Source organism: Brassica oleracea, chromosome C1, assembly GCF_000695525.1.
Source record: "Brassica oleracea var. oleracea cultivar TO1000 chromosome C1, BOL, whole genome shotgun sequence".
NCBI classification, from domain to species: Eukaryota; Viridiplantae; Streptophyta; class Magnoliopsida; order Brassicales; family Brassicaceae; genus Brassica; species Brassica oleracea.
The window spans coordinates 24,283,558-24,291,719 of NC_027748.1; the positions used below are offsets into that span (position 1 = coordinate 24,283,558).

The 8,162-nt window shown below is 38.6% G+C and overlaps 1 pseudogene; it reads right to left on the reverse strand.

The window, feature by feature from the left end:
* Window positions 1–2,216: 2,216 nt before the first annotated feature.
* On the reverse strand, window positions 2,217–6,642 carry LOC106335603 (annotated as a pseudogene).
* Between the last annotated feature and the right edge of the window lie 1,520 nt (window positions 6,643–8,162).

Here is an 8,162-nt window from a genome sequence, read left to right on the forward strand (position 1 = left end):
ATATTCCGAGGATTTCATTTTCCGTCGGAATGTCCGTCAGAATACCGCTGTTTTCTTGTAGTGGAAGTTGATGTTTAAGGAGATTGTTGAGCTTGTTGTTCTTCACTCATCTCAAATAAAATCTGATTTTGTTCGGATTAAATGTATGTACAAACTTTAGGATCTAGTATTGTTGTTCTTTATTTATGCTATGTGTAAAATTGTATTATATGATAATTTTGAATATAACAATTGTGTTGGATTATTGTTAAAACAAAATAGTTGAGTAAAATTAGTAAATATGAAAAGGTATAAAGTGTTATTAATAACTAATGATAAAGTCAAGATAGGATATACTTTGAATATTCCTTTCACAAGAAAGAAATGAAACAAACAATTGGAGAAGATGTTGCTTCATTTTGAAGAAAATGAACTTTTGAATTAAAAAATGAACCCAACGATTGGAGATTCCCTTACGACTTCTTGGTTTGACTCTAACAAAGGTGGAAATTGGTATTGTCTCGGCTACTTCATTCTTGTATAATCCTTGGTCTCCCTTGAGGAATCTAATTGACTTGACTGGCCCTCGCGGCATCATTGATTTGTGTATTCAGATTAACGCAACTGTGGAGATGGCAATACAAACTTATCAGAGACGTCTACACAGAGTCGATACACTAGTTCAGATAGAGAAAGAAATTCTCAGCCTGCGGTCTAGAGGCCTCTCTCTGGTGGGCGGTGAAAGAATGTGGAAAACAGTGGTCGATGGGTTTAAGGTCAGTTTCTCGAGGCATACATGGATCATCAGCGACATCACTCTCTTCTAGTACCATGGTACAAAGGGATATGGTTTTATGGAATGACCCCAAAGCACGCCTTTAGCCCTTTGTAGCATGGATTACAATGCATGATTGTCTCTCTACAAGGGATATTACTTTGAAATGGAATCCGCAAGCTGATAATCAGTGTTTATTGTGTAAGACTGCAATGGAATCGAGAGATCATCTATATTTTATTTGTACTTATACGGAACCTGTTTGGAAGGGACTATTGGGTACACTATTGGGTACACTATTGGGTATTCGTTAGTCTAATCAATGGATTCAGATTCAAATGATTCTAGTCAATGGTACTCGAGATGCAACAACATTTTTTCTGGTTCGGTATGCTTTCCAGTCAGCGGTGTAATCGGTTTGGCAGCAGAGGAATGCACGCCAAGTGGGAGATCGGGAGCTGTCTTCCCGCAGTTGCTTCACAAAACCACCCTTGCATCGCTCTTTCTAGCCCTTGATATGAAGATGAAGCAATACGAAACAAGAGGGAATCAGGCGAGTTTAAATGGAGCAAGAACTTAGTTACCTTGTGTTCCAAGTCTGTCTGTACAACCTAAGACCTAGAGTGAAGTGCAAGGCAAAGGAAGGGAGCTGAATCTCGCTATGGATGATCAGAAGAAGATGCCTTGTGCTGTCTGTAACAATAGGAACGTTGGAGGATCAGATCACATGGCTTGGTTAAGGTTTCAAGTCAATGAGAGACGTTGAAGACTTGTCACTATCTGGGACCAGTCTGCACCAACCAGCCTTGTCTTGTTCTCACTTTTGTTTATTAATTGTCTAGGATCCTACTAGTTTATTATTTCCCTTCTGTCAACATGTACTTGTATTCCCTATATATGGGATGTTCCCATAAACAAATCAATCAAGGAAACACTTTCCTCCTTCACTCTCTCTCATTTCCGCATCTCTCTCTCTCCATCTCTCATGTTCGTCATCTAGTTACTTAATCCTCTCAACTATACTCTGATAAATCACTAAATCTCACATGGTATCAGAGCAATAAGCTCTTGAAACCTATTTACTTCCGCAAATCTCTTTTCTACTCTGTTTAATTCTAACCAATCCCTCTTCTTTTTACACCATTCTTTGTCTTTTTCCACTGTTCTTGATGCATTCAGGGGAAAACACAAAAATGGTTGTGCTTCCTGTTACTCTTAAGGGAGCTAACTAATGAAACCCTTGTAGATTTCAATCCCTTTTTGAAAGATCTGAGGGTGATTTGATCGATCCTTTTGTAGGTTAACTCTTGAGATGGTCGGTGATTCCTTGATGATCACGGATCGATGATGGATGGGTTTGTAATAGAGATGCTTTCCGTTGATAGATCTTGATTGATGGTGAATGATATGATGGATAGAGATCGAGATGGAGATGGTTTTCAGTGTGAGATCGATGGAGAGATCAAACACTTGTATTGATGTGCCAAAGATCATGAGTATCACGCCCACAAACAATGATCAGAGGCAAAGAGCCTTGCAGAGAATCAACTCCTAGGCAAACAGTGTCCAGAAACTGAACAAAAAATTCACAAGAACAAAGAGAAGTTTTTTTTATTGAAAAGTGAATGAAAAGGCTTAAAGAAATCGTCAAAGGTATAAGTAGAAGACAAGTCTTTACACCCTAAAGACTTGTGAAAACTTGCAACAAATAATTGTGTAAAAAGATAGGAAAACTAGGCGGCCTTGGAGGCTGAATAATTAAACATCTGATTGACTTGGTTTTCAATCGAAATTGGCTCTGGTTTGGAGTAAACCAATGTCGAAATTGCCTTCTTTAGATTCATGGTTTGTGATCTTGTAACTGGGCCTTTGGGAAAGAAGAATGGGTCTTGAATCTGTTCAGAATGGTTTGAAGAAGAAACTATCTCGGTTGGTCGATCCAAAGTATGTTTGGGCCTGGCTGCTCCATCATCCTTCTTACTTCCGTCCAACTCCTCTAGCTCATCCTCTAGCTCATCCTCTGGTTCAGTATCATCCATCTCATCCAAGTCAGCTACTGGTTCAGTCTCAAGTATGGTTGCATCATCCCCTCCTCCTTTAAAAGGATTTGACCTCAAATCCAAATGATCTGCATGAAATGGGTTCAAGTCAGCAACATTGAAAGTAGAACTGATTGGGTACCTTGAAGATCAATCTTGTAAGCAATGTTGTTAATCCTTTCCAAGACTTTGAAGGGTCCATCTGATCTTGGTAACAACTTAGACTTTCTTTCCTCAGGAAATTTTTCTTTTCTCATATGTATTGTCACCAAGTCTCCTGGTTCAAGTATCAACTCACGCCTGCCCTTGTTTTCATGTTTAGCATACTCTTTAGTCCTTTCCTCAATATTCTTCTTAACCTGCTCATGTAAAGACACAACAAACTCGGCCTTGGCCTTACCATCAAGGTTAATCTGCTCAGGAAAAGGTAAAGGTAACAAATCAAGAGGATTAAAACCATGAACTATCTGAAAAGGTGAGAACTTAGTAGCACGGTGCACAGAGTGATTATAAGCAAATTCCACATGAGGTAGGCAATCTTCCCAAGTTTTAATGTTCTTCTTAATCACAGCACGCAAAAGAGTTGATAAAGTCCTATTAACTACTTCAGTTTGCCCATCAGTTTGTGGGTGACAAGTAGTAGAAAACATCAGCTTAGTTCCTAGTTTAGACCAAAGAGTTTTTCCAGAAATGACTCAAAAACTTGGTATCTCTATCTGAAACAATAGTTCTAGGCATACCATGAAGCCTAACCACATCTTTAAAGAACAATTCAGCAATGAGGGGAGCATTATCAGTTTTATGGCAAGCAATGAAGTGAGCCATTTTAGTAAATCTGTCTACTACAAAAAAAATCGAATCTCTTCCCCTCTTAGTCCTAGGCAGTCCTAGCACAAAGTCCATAGAAATATCAACCCAAGGTGCAATAGGAATAGGTAATGGAGTGTACAAACCTTGGGGACGAGCCTTAGCTTTGGCCTGGGTACAAGTAACACAGCGGCTGCATACTCTTTCGACATCTCTCTTCATGTTTGGCCAGTATAAGTGTTCCTTTAGAATAGCATAAGTCTTGGCCACACCAAAATGCCCCATCAGTCCTCCTCCATGAGATTCCCTGACATAAAGCTCTCTCAAAGAACAGTTAGGCAAGCACAATCGATTTTCAAAGAATAAAAACCCATCAGCCTGATAAAACTTGCCACTAGCATGCTTCTCACTATTTTTAAAACGTTCTTAAAAATCAGGATCATCACCATAGTAAGATTTCACTTGTTCAAAGCCTAGCAACTTAGTTTCCATGGAAGTAAGCAAGGTATACCTTCTTGAAAGTGCATCAGCAACAATATTTTATTTGCCTTGCTTGTAGTGGATAACATATGGAAAAGTCTCAAGAAACTCTACCCACTTAGCGTGCCTCTTGTTCAGTTTGTGCTGTCCCTTTAGGTGCTTTAGTGACTCATGATCAGTGTGAATCACAACCTCTTTTGGCCAGAGATAGTGTTGCCAAGTTTCTAGGGCTTTGATCAAAGCATAGAGATCTTTGTCGTAAGTAGGATAATTCAGCATGACTCCTCCAAGTTTCTCACTAAAGTAGGCGATTGGTCTCTTCTCCTGCATCAACACTGCCCCAATTCCTACACCAGAAGCATCACACTCAATTTCAAAAGTTTTAGAAAAATCAGGAAGTGAAAGTAAGGGTGCTTCAGTCAACTTCCCTTTCAAGTTCTGGAAAGCTTCTTCTTGTGCTTTCTCCCACTTGAATCTCACATTCTTGTTGATAACTTCAGTGAGAGGTGCTGCAATGGTGCTGAAGTTCTTGACAAATCTCCTATAAAACCCAGTCAGTCCATGAAAGCTCCGGACCTCACTCACACTCTTAGGACTTTGCCAATCTCGAATTGCTTTGATCTTCTCCTCATCCACCTTGATGCCTTGAGCTGTAACAACAAAGCCTAAAAACACAAGGTGATCTGCTCCAAAAGTACACTTTTAAAAATTAGCAAAGAGAGATTCCTTTCTAAGCACTTCTACAACAGATTTCAAATGCTCTACATGATCTATCAAACTTTTGCTATAGATCAGGATATCATCAAAATTTACTACCACAAAGTGACCTATGAAAGCTCTCAAAACATGATTCATCAGTCTCATAAAGGTACTAGGTGCATTGGTTAATCCAAAGGGCATAACCAGCCACTCATACAAGCCATGTTTTGCTTTAAAAGCAGTCTTCCACTCATCACCTTCTTTCATCCTAATCTGATGATATCCACTCTTCAAATCTATCTTAGAAAATATGCAAGAACCATGCAATTCATCAAGCATATCATCAAGTCTAGGGATAGGATGTCTGTACTTTATAGTGATATTGTTGATGGCCCTACAATCAACACACATGCGCCAGCTTCCATCCTTCTTAGGAACCAAGAGCACATGTACAGCACAAGGACTCATGCTTTCTCTGATATGTCCCTTCTCCATTAGTTCATCAACCTGTCTTTGAAGCTCCTTGGTCTCATCTGGATTGGTTATATAGGCTGGTCGGTTAGGAAGAGAGGCGCCTGGTACAAGATCTATATGGTGCTCAATCCCACATAAAGGAGGTAGACCTGCGGGACTCTCTTCTGGAAAAACATCACCATATTCCTGCAAGATAAACTCAAAACCACTCGGTAGCTCCGGTGCAATGTTAGAGGAAGTTAGTAAAGCGCCTTTAAAAATAAACAAGAGTAAAGGTTGCTGGAGATACATGGCTTTCTTAATCTCATTGTTTTTGGCTAGAAAATGAGCACCTTTCGTTTGTGTTTCCGATGAACTCTCCTTGGTTTCTTGCCATCTCAGTCTGAGTTGAAGTTAATCCTCATGTACTTCTTGAGGAGACAAAGGTGCAAGCACAATCTTCTTATCTCTGTGAATGAAGGAATGGCGGTTGGTGACTCCATCATGAAGGGCTCTTTTATCATACTGCCAAGGTCTCCCTAACAGAATGTGACTGGAATCCATGGGTAGAACATCACATACAATCTCATCTTGGTATCTCCCAATGGTTATAGGAACCATCACTTGCTCAGTGACCTTCAGCTCGCCTTTCTCACTCAACCACTGAAGTAGATATGACCTAGGATGTTTTCCAGTCTTCAACCCAAGCTTTTCTACAAGAGATTCACTTGCAACATTGGTACAGCTCCCCCCATCAATAACCAAACTACAAACCTTATCATAAACTGTGCAGCGAGTATGGAAGAGGTTCTCTCTTTGATCAGTGTCTTCCGGTCTGGTTTGAACTTGAAGAGATCTTCTTGTAACCAGAAGCTGTCCACGGACTGGGTAGTCTATCTGTTCTTCCTCAGAAACTTCAACTTTCTCTTCTTTTGATACGATTTCACCATTATCCAAGAGAATCATCACTTTCTTGTTGGTGCACTCATTTGCATAATGACCAATGCCATGACACTTAAAGCACTTCACATCTCTGGACCTGGTAGTGGTTGCTTTGCCTTTATCATCACGCTGGTATCCCTTGGGTTCCTCCTTTGTTTTCATAAGGGACTTATCCTCATTAGTGGTGATTGGTTTGTAGGAGTTTCCATAATATCCCTTGGTTGAAGACTTTCTCTTTAGTTGTTGCTCAATGAGGATGTCTTTGTGGAGTAGCTCATAGATGTCCTCGTACTCCTGCAATTCTAAGCGGTCCTAGATATCTCTATTAAGCCATGCCTGGAAACGAGCCATAGTAGCTTCAGATGCTTCTTCCACAGCAGCCTTAATCATGAGAGTTTCCATCTCCTGGTAGTAGTCTTCCACACCCCTGGTTCCTTGGGTAAGTCTCTTGAGTTTTTGATGAACACATTACTAACGTCAAGTTGTTTAATCTGCCAATTGCGTGAGACAGAAAGTTGTCTAGGATCCTACTAGTTTGCACAAACCAGCCTTGTCTTGTTCTCACCTTTGTTTATTAATTGTCTAGGATCCTACTAGTTTATTATTTCCTTTCTGTCAACTTGTACTTGTATTTCCCTATATATGGGATGTTCCCATAAACAAATCAATCAAGGAAACTATTTTCCTCCTTCACTCTCTCTCTCTCTCTCCATCTCTCATGTTCTTCATCTAGTTACTTAATCCTCTCAACTATACTCTGATAAATCACTAAATCTCACAGGTTTGGTAAAAGAGAAAATTTTTTAAGATCATGGGAACTTGTTCTTATACTTCTTTTGCTTTCAAGCTACCGATGTGATTTTTGTAAATAAATTTTGATATAAATAAATTTAAAATTCACTTGGGGGGGGGGGTATTGAATTAGGAGTTTTAAGAAATTTTAACTTTTCATTAAAATCACATGTTATTCAACTAATGATTTTTAAATATCTTCTCAAATCACCTGTTATTGAATATGAGATTCAAGTAAAGTCTTCAAAAATCAACTGAAATGTTATGTTATTCGATCAATAATTTATAAAGACCATATCAAATCCAGTGTTATTGAAAACTAAACAAATTTTTAAAAGAAAAGTAATGAAATGGATTTCAGGATACTTTAAATCCATTTGTAGTTAAAAATAGTGATAATGAAATTCCACTTCTACGTTTGTTTTTTGGAAAGATTTCAGAATAAATTTTCAAATATATAAGGAGAGAAACATTGTTCAGTCTCTACCTCTGAGACGCCTTCATCCTATGAAAACATTGATTTTTCATTCCCCAGATTCTCAAGCTTCTTTACCCATCAGATCATAAACCCTTAATTTAATAGCCGATCATCGGTTTCTTGTTCAACTACTTTGTGTTCTTCCCATTGGCAGCTTTTCCCAGGACAAAGACAACGATTCAGATCCTATACTTGATGTGTTCCCATGATATTGTCTCGTTTCCTTGAGGATTGCTTGTGAATTCTCTCTGACTATATGTGCTTATTGCCTTGATTGAATCTATCTAATCTGATTTGAAAAGTAGTAAAAAAAATTGAAGTTGTATTAGAATGATCGATGTTTTATTTCATCATGATTGGTTATTTCATCACATTTGTCTTCATGGTAGTTGGTACTCCGTTTGATTTGCAGAGAGTGATGTTAAAAGTATTTTAACTTTTTTAACAAGTTCTCTTTTGTTACACATGAACCTGCAAAAAGAGAGAAACAGAGGTATTTAATTGTGAATATTATCTTATCTTTACTTTTATGATTCATTGGTAGACTGAGATTTTGTTGTGTTCGATGCATGCAAGAACTACGAGTCAGACTACTACAGTTGAAGCCCAATAAAAAGTTGAGTGTGATTGATTATTGAGGTACCGTTCAAGAGTCTGACTTTCCTTTCACCTTATGGTTTAGCTCTGGCACTTTAAGTAAAACATGAGATGAACAAAT